The sequence below is a fragment of the Brachyhypopomus gauderio genome, unplaced genomic scaffold (genome assembly GCF_052324685.1).
Source record: "Brachyhypopomus gauderio isolate BG-103 unplaced genomic scaffold, BGAUD_0.2 sc106, whole genome shotgun sequence".
NCBI classification, from domain to species: Eukaryota; Metazoa; Chordata; class Actinopteri; order Gymnotiformes; family Hypopomidae; genus Brachyhypopomus; species Brachyhypopomus gauderio.
The window spans coordinates 546,945-559,216 of record NW_027506927.1 but is presented as its reverse complement, the minus strand read 5'-3'; the positions used below and the strand labels follow the sequence as shown (position 1 = coordinate 559,216).

General features: G+C 47.3%; 1 protein-coding gene across 2 annotated transcripts in view; it reads right to left on the bottom strand.

Moving 5' to 3' along the window:
* Positions 1–7,784: 7,784 nt before the first annotated feature.
* Positions 7,785–12,272, bottom strand: part of kirrel3b (kirre like nephrin family adhesion molecule 3b) — a 145,432-nt gene continuing 140,944 nt past the window's right edge. For both annotated transcript variants that reach the window (XM_076993219.1, XM_076993220.1), the window contains one exon: positions 7,785–12,272. This exon is cut by the window's right edge and continues 641 nt beyond it. The gene's annotated coding sequence lies outside the window, so the exon portion shown is untranslated.

The following is a 12,272-nucleotide window of genomic DNA, read 5'->3' as shown; positions in this document are numbered from 1 at the left end:
TATCTGCACGGCGAGTAAGAAAACTTACCCGCATTTCAACTGAAGTTGTAACATACCATTCTCTATGCCCATTTCCCCGTGCACCCTTTTGCAGTGTAATATTTTTTGGAGCTCGGGTGATTTCCGTCGACGCATTTTTGCATATTCAGTTTTACATGCTCCTTAAATGAAACTGCGCGCGATACTGGACTGTCCCTGTCCGACTCGGCGCAGTTACGTCATTATTAGGCCAGCGCAAAAAACGGGGGAGTCAAAGTTACTATTTTTTAAATCATCTAACAGAACGCTCAACAAAAGCTCAGTTATTATTGTTTATCAATAACGCATCTTCAATTGCTGTGGTGTGAAAAAGGAAGATCTTGACGGGCTATATTAGAATGACTTGCACGCGTTGCGAGGACAATTTGTATTACACTAATTCGCCACAGGGGGGCAGTAATGGCGCATCAACGGGGAGGAACGGAAACAGGCAAAATGTAACACTAGCAGAGTCGCATCAGAGCTTAGTCTGCATTTGACAGAACTCTTCACACATAGACCTGTAGTGACTGTGTCAATACATCAAAGACTTTGACATCAACACGGCGACAGTGCAACTTTGCTGAGTTCTCTCTTTGACTGTTCCCGCTGAGCGTCAGAACCAGTGGAGAGGGTTGTCAATAAGTCCACTTTAACCACAGCAGTCAGAGTCAAATTTCCAAAACCACGGCAGCCGTCCAGTTTGCACAAGCACGACTCATCTGGACCCTGCTGCTGTATACCGATTGCAAGCGCGCTGTGATTAACGTCCTGCCGACTGTGGCGTTTAAGGCGGAGATGGGAGATGTTGGAGGCAGCAGCTGTGGTCTCTGGGCACGCCCATTTCAAGGGCTTCTGTGTTTGTCAGGCATGACTCAGATTCCAGAGTCAAGCTGTTCTGACCACCAAATTAGCCACGCCTCCTTGGTCCCTCTGTCAGGCGCTCGATAGCACCTGGCGGAGGTCCAATTAAGGCATTATTGTGCCCCGGGTCTGGGCACAACCCCGGGAATGCTGGGTGCCGTCTTACGCCCTCCGAGCGAATCATCAACCGAGCCATCACCAGTGTCTGACTGCATTCCTCACATCTGTGGCCCAGTCTCAGCCCCTCACCACCCTTCTACCCTCCCCCTCCCCACGTCTCCGGTGTGGTTCAGCCCGGTCGGCTACGAACTGCCAGGGTGACTCAGTGAAGCTCTGACAGCTGCGCAGAAGAAGCCAGCGTGTGGGCAGACGGGTCTCATCTGCCGTCATCGAGGGAAGAGGAGTGGGGGTGGGGGGTGGGGTGAGGTGGGGTGTGTGTGCGTGTGTGTGTGTGTGTGGGGAAGGGGTCACGGCCTGATGTGACACGATGACACACCACACATGCTCACCGTCTCTCAGTCGGCCGCAAGTCACATCATTTATGCAGACTGTGACCCATTTTTAAAACTGGCTTCTTCAGTCCTGACTGAAGAGCTTGTGAAACCTATGAGCTGTGGGTGAGTGGGCTCGGATTTCCAGCGTTTAGAAAGGATTTCCAGCGTTTAGAATGGCTTTGAAAGGTTTCAGATGTCATTGTATTTGCCTACATTTGCTCGTATGTAGAGGCATCAGAGTGAGGCTTGTGGTGTAATGCTCCGTATGTAAGCGTGCGCTAAACCACAGCTCAGCACGATACTGCCTCACATGTATCGCTGCTTCGGTCTGGCCTTCTGTCCTCAGGACGTCCCACACCTGAGCAGGTGCAGAGAGCAGACCACGGTGGTTTGAGTGCTCCTCTTCACAGAGGCACCAGCTACTCCTGCACACTGGCATCTCCATGCTTAAAACCTCCGGGCCATGTGCCTCAACACTCACAGGCATGTACAAGCACACGGCACACACACGTGGCATAAACACATGGCTCAAACACACAGCATTACACATAGAATAAACACACCATAAACACACAGAATAAATTCACAGAATAAACACTATTCAGTACTTAGGGCATAAGAGGAACTGTGGTCTTTAAGACATGTCCACCTTTGTCCTAACTGGACCAAGCTTGGTGCCCTTCAGAGTAAACAGAGCTGAGGATCAATTAGAGCATTTTCCACTCTGCATGCACCCTGCTGCACTCTCGCCCCAGTCAGCAGCTGCCGGTTCACTCGTCAAAATAAAAGTCTTTCAGCTTGGCCTTCCTCTGGCCATCATGAGTACGACTGACCTTCGGCACGAACAAAGCTCTGTAATCGCGCTTTAACTGTGCACTCAGCAACTTTGCAGAGAGGAAAAGAAAAGAGAGATATTGGCCCAATCACAACTCCAACTGTAAGAACTCGGAAAGTTGTGATATTACCTCCAAGATACCTCTGAGTCAACAAAAAATCCATCCCAAGACAGTTTTATCCATCTTTGCTGTGCGTGTCGAAGAAATGATCTGCTCCCTGCACACGCGTGACAGGCAAGGCCATCGCTGAAATGCCAGCGATCTCCTCTCCAAGTGAAAAAGAGCAATTTGAACAAGGCAGCCTTTTGTGCGAGGCTTTCATAAACGCAACCTTTCGTGTAAATGCAAATGTAATTAAGAAATGATGTCGGCCGTGTTCACCGCGTTCTCATGCGTCTCGCGGGTCCAGTCCTGAAGCACGTTGCTGCTCAATCTGCGCACCATCCCAAAAATGCAGTCAGTAAGCTGTGAGGCGCTTGTCACATAGGCACTGACGGCTGATGAAACGGCCAAGCCCTCCTCCTCCAGACAATGTGAAGTTGTGTTGAACTTCACTCCCTGTCCCGTCAAACCTGGATCATGTGACTGAAAACGTAATTACGAAGACGATCTGCCAGTCATTGCCCCCCCCTTCAGAATTACTATTATTTCTTTGTCTCTTAACTCCAATAAAAACCCATATTGATTTAATTTTGTTTTCTAATTTCAGGCATCCAGGATGTGTTATTATGTTGTTGAAAGCGTCCCCGGAATCAATTTGGCAATGAATCACAGAGCAGAATGGAACCGGTTCAATGTAGCCTTCAACCAACTTTGAGGAATGGTTATGATGGCAAACGTTTCATCTCTCGGCTGGATCCGGTCTAGCGGTCTGTGTGTTCCCAGACAGGCGTCTGTCCTGGAGCATAGACAACCAGAGCCAGGTCATTAGCAGTATAATACAGGCAGCTAATGTCTGATCAATCCCACTGTTGTCTATAGTGCAGGTGGAGCTAATATCACAGGTACAAACGCAAGAGAAGAACCTTAAACCAAAGCAAGGTCACAGGATCAATAATCCATTTAAGATGCTTCACTGGATCAGACAGCAGACCGGCCAGAATCAAGATGGTGGATTTATTAATCTGTTCTCCAACATTCAATTCTGGGTCGGGGTGTGTGGGTGGGGAGTGGGGTAAGGTGACCAATAAATCAGTTGTCAAAGCTAAAACCAAACTCCATCTGGAGGAAAAGCAAGGGTTTAGAACACATTTTAGGTTCAAATTCTGGGAAGTCTGTTGTGAGAAACCTTTGAACATGTTCCGATTCATTCTGCCTGCTAGGCTGAATTCATGGTGCAGAAAAACAACTGTGCCCCTCCAGGCCCCTGAGAGCATAGCCTCCTACCCAGCCCTCTTCCCTGCATGATTTAGCCAGCAGGCGATTTAATTTAAAGATTCGTCATTTAGAAAAAGACAGCTGTTTACCCAGCTAGCTGTTTTGCCAAAGCAGCTGTGTGTAAATGAATGGCGGGGAAGTGGGGGACATTTTATGGGCGGCGGCCTGGAGCACGCTGCCTCGCCAGGCAGGGTGGATGATTGACGCGCGGGCCGTCGCCCCTTTCTCTGAACCCCCCCCCCCGAGGGGACGTGTGAATGTGGAGCAGGTTGGAGGCTGTACGTGGCGCCTGCCCCCATCGCCACAGCCGCGCCCGCTGATTGATGGGCTTGATCAGACATCCCGCTCCGTCCCCCCGGCGACTGGGCACGGAGGAGGGGGAGAGTCCCCGAGTGCCGTCGGGCCGTCTGTGCTGCTGTTAGGAGGATGGGGGTTGGTGCAGATGTGCAGTGGGACGGGGGGAGACCCACAGGTCCACAGGTAAAGCAGTCCGCTAATGTTCTGTTTGGCTAAGGGCTCGAAAATAATCACTGTGAGCAAGAAAATAAATCTGAATTGTTGCATGTGGAAACTGTCAAAAAACCTTGATGTTCAGGAACAGTAAAGTGGTCCTTCTGTGCCCTTCTCCCCCACTCTAATAGCTGCCTGTAGATAATTCTCTAATGGAGTGCTTCAGTGCTTCAAACACCATCCGCTGCAATTTTGCACTTTTTGTCAAATTGGATTTTAAATCCAATTATCAGGCAAGGTAATTCACAACAGAGAGGCAAAGGAACAAAAAAACCCCACGCCATGGTTGAACATCTCATTTGGGAGAATGCACAATCGTTTGTGATTCATTTTGGAGCCTGGTGCTGTAGCCGTGGCGATGCTGCGGTCATGGCGATGGGGGGATAATGAGACAGGATGCCGCCAAGCTCAAGAGGGTTTGACGAATCAAAAAAACCTGAGCGCAGCTGGATTTACACTGAGACTATCCCCTCCAAACGGGAAGATTATCAGTATTTACAAATAACATTTTATATATATATATATATATATATATATATATATATATATATATATATATATATATATATATATTTATATTACAGAATGATATATATTCATTTTCAGTCCAGAGGGATAGAAGGATGTATTGGGCAGAGACCTCTCATCAGCTGTGCAAACAATTTATATAAGCAGTTAACATTCATGCCTGCTATCTCTTCAGCCCATGCTAGAATGCTGCATAAATCTGTTTATATTCAGATTATTCAGCTCTGCTTCTGTTATTGATCACTGGAGCCAGCGGACTGGGCCGGATCAAACATGGGCGCTGATAACTCTGCCCATCTGTGCAAACGCAGGGGCCATGGCTGCGTGCCGTGCCGTGAGGCTCGGTCAGCTGTAAAGGCCGCTGGTGCCCGTCAGCCGGAGACACTGGGGAGAACACAGACGTGCGGCACGATGGTGGTGTGGATGGAGGGGGGGGGGGGTTGGGGACAGCAGCACGTCAGCGGGGCCGTGGGTCTGAGCGGAGAGTCGACTCCTTATCTCTTATGTGGAATGGCGTTTAATCAACACATCTAATTCTGTTCTCATTAAACCACCGTTCTCTGGACAAGGAGAAGACCAACGAGGAGAAACCTTATGCCCTCGACACGTTAGAGGAACTGTATCTGCAGCTTCTTCCCTTCATGGATCTCAGCATTTGAAAGTGATTTGGCAATTCTAACACAGAGCTCTAATTAGTTGTAATAAGAGTCATGATGGATAGGGATTTGTCTGCTGTTTCAAATGAAGATCTTTAGTTCCACATCAGACATGAGCGCTGGACACACGGGACTTTAGAACAATGGTGTGATGAGCAATGATAGATGTTGCTGGATTATGAATGTGTTATAATGTGTTATAATGTGTCTGTTATAATGCGTGAGTGTACAGGAGTGAACAGGAAAGCCTACATCAGCCCTAATATTAACTACCTTAACTGTTTGTAACCTCCGCATGGGTGGGGTTATGTGTAGACTGACCAGTTAACAGTGATGGTTCTTTAGCTTCTCATGCCTACATCACTGACTGAAGCCCTCTGACAGAACACAGTGGTTGTGCTATGATGATTACTGCCACCAACTCTGCAGTAGAGTGAAGGGATCACACGCCGAGTCCTGCTTTGAGTTCCGTCTCACGTGTCCTCACGCGCCTCACGTGTCCTCACGCGTCTCACGTGTCCTCTGACTCACTTTTGCTCCAACACACTGACGTGCATGAGAAAAGAAACAGCAGCATGAGAATAGAATGAGAATAGAATGAAACTAAATTCTTTAAATGTGTGGAGCTCCAGGCACAGCGCTAAATACCTCTGCGTATCACTTCTTCCTTGTGAGGGTATGGAGGGTGTGGAGGGTAGAGAGAGTATGGAGGGTATGAAAAGTATGGAGGGTAGGGAGGGTACGGAGAGTATAGAGCAGGGGTGGCCAACCCGTCATAGACCAAGAGCCACTTTTCTTACTGTGTTACGGCAAAGAGCCACATCGTACATGGGCGAGTGTAATCTGTTGAGCGGGGGGGGAAGAGTGTAAATTATTAGCTGTGAAGACAGTCAAATGCGTGTTTTCCACTACGCCGGTTTTAAAAGTATTAGCGGCTCGCTAGGCTTGTAAACTAACCGCGCACCACGAAAATGTAGTAGTGTGTCGCCCCGTTTGTGCAGGTGAGCCCGCGGACCGGCTGGGGAGCCGCATGAAACCAGGCAAAGAGCCGCAAGCGGCTCGCGAGCCGCAGGTTGGCCACCCCTGGTATAGAGGGTATGGAGGGTAGGGAGAATATGGAGGGTAGGGAGGGTAGAGAGAGTATGGAGGGTGTGGAGGGTAGGGAGGGTAAGCAGGGTATGGAGGGTAGGGAGGGTATGGAGGGTAGGGAGGGTAATGAGGGTATGGAGAGTAGGGAGGGTATGGAGGGTAGGGAGGGTAAGCAGGGTATGGGGGTAAAGAGGGTATGGAGGGTAGGGAGAGTATGGAGGGTGTGGAGGGTAGGGAGGGTAAGCAGGGTATGGAGGGTAGGGAGGGTATGAGGGTATGGAGGGTAGGGAGGGTAATGAGGGTATGGAGGGTAGGGAGAGTATGGAGAGTATGGAGGGTGCCTTCAACTCTTAGATTTGTTGTCTATACAATATGCAACATAAACCATACAGTCAGAATGGTACGTCACCTCTGAAGGTTATAGCCAGTGGGGGACGGTGTAAAATAGCTTGTAACATTCTTCTTACTGATTTAAGAAGAATGTCATCATTGAGTGTTTGGGAAGAACGCGGTCATACTTACATTAATGCTTTTACATTACAAATGGCTCATCATTTGGTTGGATATGTTTTTGTCACAGCCTTTTTTCTACTGTCAATACATTTTTGGACTGTATCAGATGTTTATCAGTTTTACAGATTGCAATGAGCCAGTGAGAATGTGAAAGAGTGAATGAGAGAGACAGGTAAAAAGATTCAAGTACAGAGGGAGACAGGTGTAGAGAGGGGCAGGGAAAGACAGGTATAGAGAGACAGGCATGGACAGAGAGACAAGTATAAAGAGAGACAGGGAGAGACAGGTACAGAGAGAGCGACAGTTATAGAGAGAGGCAGAGAGAGAATGAAAGCAAGATGATGAGAGAAAGGGTGATGGAGAGAGAGGGTGAGAGAGACAGAGAGCAGGTGTGAGAGAGAGAGCCTTGATGTTTACCTGTTCCGTTCTTCCTTCTTACTGTATGTCTCTCTTAACTTCATCTTAAACATAATTTAGTTTTAACATTTAACAGATGGCTGGTGTAAAACTTTAGATGAACTGTACCATCCGCCATAAAGCCATATGCACAAATAAAGCGGCGGCTGCTCAAACACACACACACACACACACACACACACACACACACACACACACACACACACACACACACACACACATACATACATACATAAACACGCACACGCACACACACACACACGCACACACATGCACACACCCACACACGCACACACATGCACATGCACACACACACACAAACACACACAGGCTTTAGTTTTAGCACTTTCGTTGTTTTCTTTCTCAAATATACAAAGCATCACAGATCACAGAGCATCACAGGGAAAATACATGCTCCTTCAGGATTTGCTATGGACACAGAGGACCACTGTATGAGAACAATGCTTAACCCCTGGCTTTTTAACCCCATGACATTACTGTATATAACTTTTGAACTGCTAGATATTGATTTTTTGCACTTCAGTGTATTCACCATTTTTGTAATGGTAGCATGGTATTGAAAGACTAATGAAATATTGATTTGTGGAAAAAAACAGGCTAAAATAACTGTGGCATTTACACTGTGGCTGGAGAGATTCTGAGATTCATTAACACTGTGGCTGGAGAGATTCTGAGGTTCATTAACACTGTGGCTGGAGAGATTCTGAGATTCATTAACACTGTCATTGGAGAGATTCTGAGATTCATTTACAGTGAAACTGGAGAGATTGTGAAATTCATTAACACTCGAATCTAGAAAGAATCTGAGATGCATTAACACTGACTGGCGAAATTCAGAGAATCGTTGTTTGATATGTCAAATGTCAGTGTCAAGATCAGGTTTAAGTGAACCAATCTTGCCAATGCCAAAGTGATTCTCAGGATCAAAGAAACAAGACCCACACTGGCCATGCTCGACACTGTAAACCAGGCCTTTCGCACAAAATTACTCATAAACACTAGCCATGTGTGTGTGTGACGATTTTTATTTTTATATCCATATATATATTTATTTATTCTGCCTTATGAATTCATCCCAAGCAAAGGTTTGGCAGAGTACAATTCAATGATGCAATATAGCCACTGGGTACAGAAATGATTAGACACTGAGAAATAGGAATGAGGTCTGGAACACAACCCTTGTCTGTCCTACTATCTCTCCCTCTCTGCCTCTGTCTTTCTCTCTCTCTGTCCGTCTTTCCCTACATGCAATTAAATACTGCTGGACATGTTTCTTCCGTTTCATCACACAGCCCCAGTGATTGGCTAAAATGGCAAGGGAGGAGCTCAAAACCCACAAAGGCCTCAGCCAATGCCGTGTCAGTGCCGTGGTCCCTGGGCCAGAAGATGATGCCTATTGGTCTGATTGGCCTGGACTCCAGGCCATCACTGCTCATTGGCCCTTCCTACCATGGGAGGGTAATGGGGGAGATGAGGGGCGGGGTTTAAAAGCGACCAGCGTGAGGCCGTGAGGAACGTGGGAACAAGCTCATCGTATACAGAGTAGCAACACTCTGTGTGCGTTCTGTCACAACACACGTGACTGTGGACCACCTGTGCAGGGTCGGGGAGAGGCTTCGGCATCTCTAGGAACATCAGAACATCTGAACTGGGTTCATTATAAACATTAATTTTGATATTACATATGACTTCACATGCGTTTGTGCTGTCAGAACTACTGCAGTGAAGCGCACCTTGGAGCCAAAGGTCTGCTGTGTAATTACGGACAGATGTGACGGATAGTTCAAAAATAATTTACAGAAAAGTTCCTTCCCTCCAGTACCAGTTCACTGACAATGTGATAAATGTACACGGAACCACACTGAAAGGCCAGATAGTTGCAAAAGACAAGTGATACAAAAGGAACGTGTGATACAAACCAGAATGCATCATCCAGTAAGTCCCACCTCTGACATAGCGGTTAAGCGGATGTTGCTGTTCAAGCACAGGATTGGCTAGGCCCCTAACGTGTGGGCGTGACTGTGGGAGGGGCCGGTGTGGGTTTAGTGCTCATACTCCCCAGCGTGATTCGTTGGAAATGCAGTGGATTCGCTCTTTCTTGGTGGAAATCAACAAGGACACAGTGGCCTCGGACACAGTAGCCCAGGAAACAGTAGCCCAGGACACAGTAGCCCAGGACACAGTAGCCCAGGAAACAGTAGCCTAGGACACAGTGACGGAGGCATCTTTCATTCAGACTACAAGCCATGGCCTCTTGGTCTGTAAGTTCCAACAGTCTTTTTAATCTTGTGTATGTGGGAAGGAGAAAATGAAATGTAAATGAAACAAAAACACAACAAATGTTCTTTTCTTACGAGACACCATGTACACGGGTGTGGTGAACTGAAAGAGACTATGAGTTATGTATATGAAAAGGCTCAGAGCACCTACTGTGCTTAGTGGTTCTTAGCTAAGGCAAATCTCAAAACAGAGTCTTTAGGGACTGTGGGGAAAGCCATTAATTAAAGAAAAATAAAAAAGTGATTGTACAGTGTTGATGGTGTGAGATTTAGTTTTTGCCCTTTAATAGTTGAACTGTTGAAACAAATGAAAATAACAGCCAAAATTATATACAGAGAGAATTCAGTAATTATATACAGTGCACATGGGTGCTGTTTGCTCTGTCAGAACCACTGAGACCAGCCGGGAACCTTCCAGAGGTCGCTGGGACGATGGTCCAACAGGCCTCATCCAGCACGTGGAGACTGCACACCACCACCGCATGCCTTTGGATCAAAGGCCTGTAAGTGTCCCTCCGTCAGTCGTCAGAGGCTCCGCCCAGCCTCCTCCACGTCCCCATCACTCCGTCAGCCACGGCATCCATCCCAGAGGAGCAGTGTTCTACAGCCTTCACTCAGCAAGGTAGTGTTGGGTGGAGGTTCTCATCAGGCTGGGAACCTTGAAGTAAAGTCGCGGATCTTTTGTTCAATTCGTTCGTTCTAGTGCTTGAGTATTTATCCCTTAGGAAATTAATAAATAATCACTGAAAGAGGTGAAAGTAACTAAATCCACAGTGTGATTCAAATGAATCATTTGTAGAAATTGGCAGACTGACAGATCTTTTGAAATGTCATAAGAGTGTCACAAAAGACCTCCAAGCAGTACTGATTTAAAATAAACTTCCGATATAAAGCACCCATATCAGCATTCAGAAGACATTCAGAATTCAGTCACATATGGTGCAAAAACAACGTAACGCCACCAGTAGGAAAGAGGGTTCTGATCCAGTCTGCGGGTCCGTGCGTTTACTTGTGAGCGCAAAGCTACGCAGAATTATTACGGTCCGTAAAATATGCAAGCCGCTCATGGCGTCGTGAATGCGTTACGTTACCGAGAGGTGTAAACAAGCCTCCTGCACTGACTCTCACAGGCCACGCCTCTAGATAGCTGCAGCCAATGGCGGCTGATCTCAGCGTGTGAAACTCTCATGAAGGGCTTGATGAGGAGCCTCTCAGCTTCATGAAGGAGGCTGGCGTCGCAGCGGCGGGTTTCTCCTCCTTCTTGTTCCTCTGAGCCCGCGGTGTGTCTATACAGGTGTTTGCGTTAACAGTGCTTGCGTTAACAGCAGTAGTACCATAAGTGCTCTCAACGCAACTCAGGGCCGGGATGGGGCGAGAAACGCTGACGCCATACAAACATATGTGTTACGCAAACGACTGCCTCAAACGAAGACAGTTCACTTAAAACAGTGAGCAGGAACACTGGTGTCCAGAGCCATCTTGGGCCATGGTGCACAGGCAGGTTCACTACCAGGCAGACGGAGCGGAACAGAGCACTGCCCCCCCCCCCCCAACTTCACCTGTTCACCAACTTCACCAGCTGCTGTCCCGGTGTAAACAATGGAACTTTCTTAAAACAGCCACACAAAGATGCTGTGAGGCCGGCTGGCCCAGGTGGTGGCCCAGGCTCTGGCCCGAATGCCTTCGTTTCAGACTGTGGTTTGCTGGCCTGGTTTGGAGGTGGCTGTATGGAACTCTGCAAAACATTTGAACGAGGCAGAGTTGTTCTGTTTCCTGTAGAGTACACTTCATAACAGCGGTCCATTCACAAACACAGTAGCCAGTAATAATAATAATAATAATAATAATAATAATAATAATAATAACATTCTCTCATTTATACATATAACAAAAAAATCTAATTGTTCCACTTCAAGCAAAGTATAAAAGAACCAATAATTCTGTCCATTCTTCCAGTGTAAGTCACCAAAAATCAGTTTAAACCAAAAAAAAAAGTGTTTACACTGAAAAAAGGAGTTTAAATAAAGCAAGAGTAACGTCCAGCAGTGTTCTGTTATCCCGAAGGGTCAGCCATGAACACACTGAGCTCTTCCCTCCGTCAATGACCCCGGCCATGTGGGGCGGAGCTCGGGAACTGGCACCGCCCACTGAGCGGGTAAAGTATGTGAGCAAGCTCTGTGTGATTTTTTACATTTTATTTCTAACTTATATTTCATCCACACATAAGTGCTTGCTGGGATCATTGAGAAGAAAGCGGAGAGGTTCTGACAACTCACACTGTACAGGGGGGTAAGAGAGCAGAAGACCGGCAGGACAGTGGAGTTCATCTTTCTCCTAACCAGAAGTGACCTGTGTGCCTCAGTCTGGGGCAGGGAGCACATGAGGCCCGCGTATTGTCCATCCACTCAGTTCTCCCGCTTTGATGCTCAAGACAGGTGACGAGCTGTCAATCACTGTCAGTCCGTTCGGCTAAGCTGGAGGTCACTATCGACAGCTGTGGCAAGCGCAGACGTCTGGCCCAGGCAGATTTAGGGAGTGTTCAGAAGAGGGCATCAAGGATTCGATAAGGTTTTTCAAAGCCAGTTATCGTGCATGAACAAACTGAATGGTGCTCTTATGATGGAGCTGTCCTTCAAGATACAAATGACAGAGTTGAGAGAGCGAGAGAGA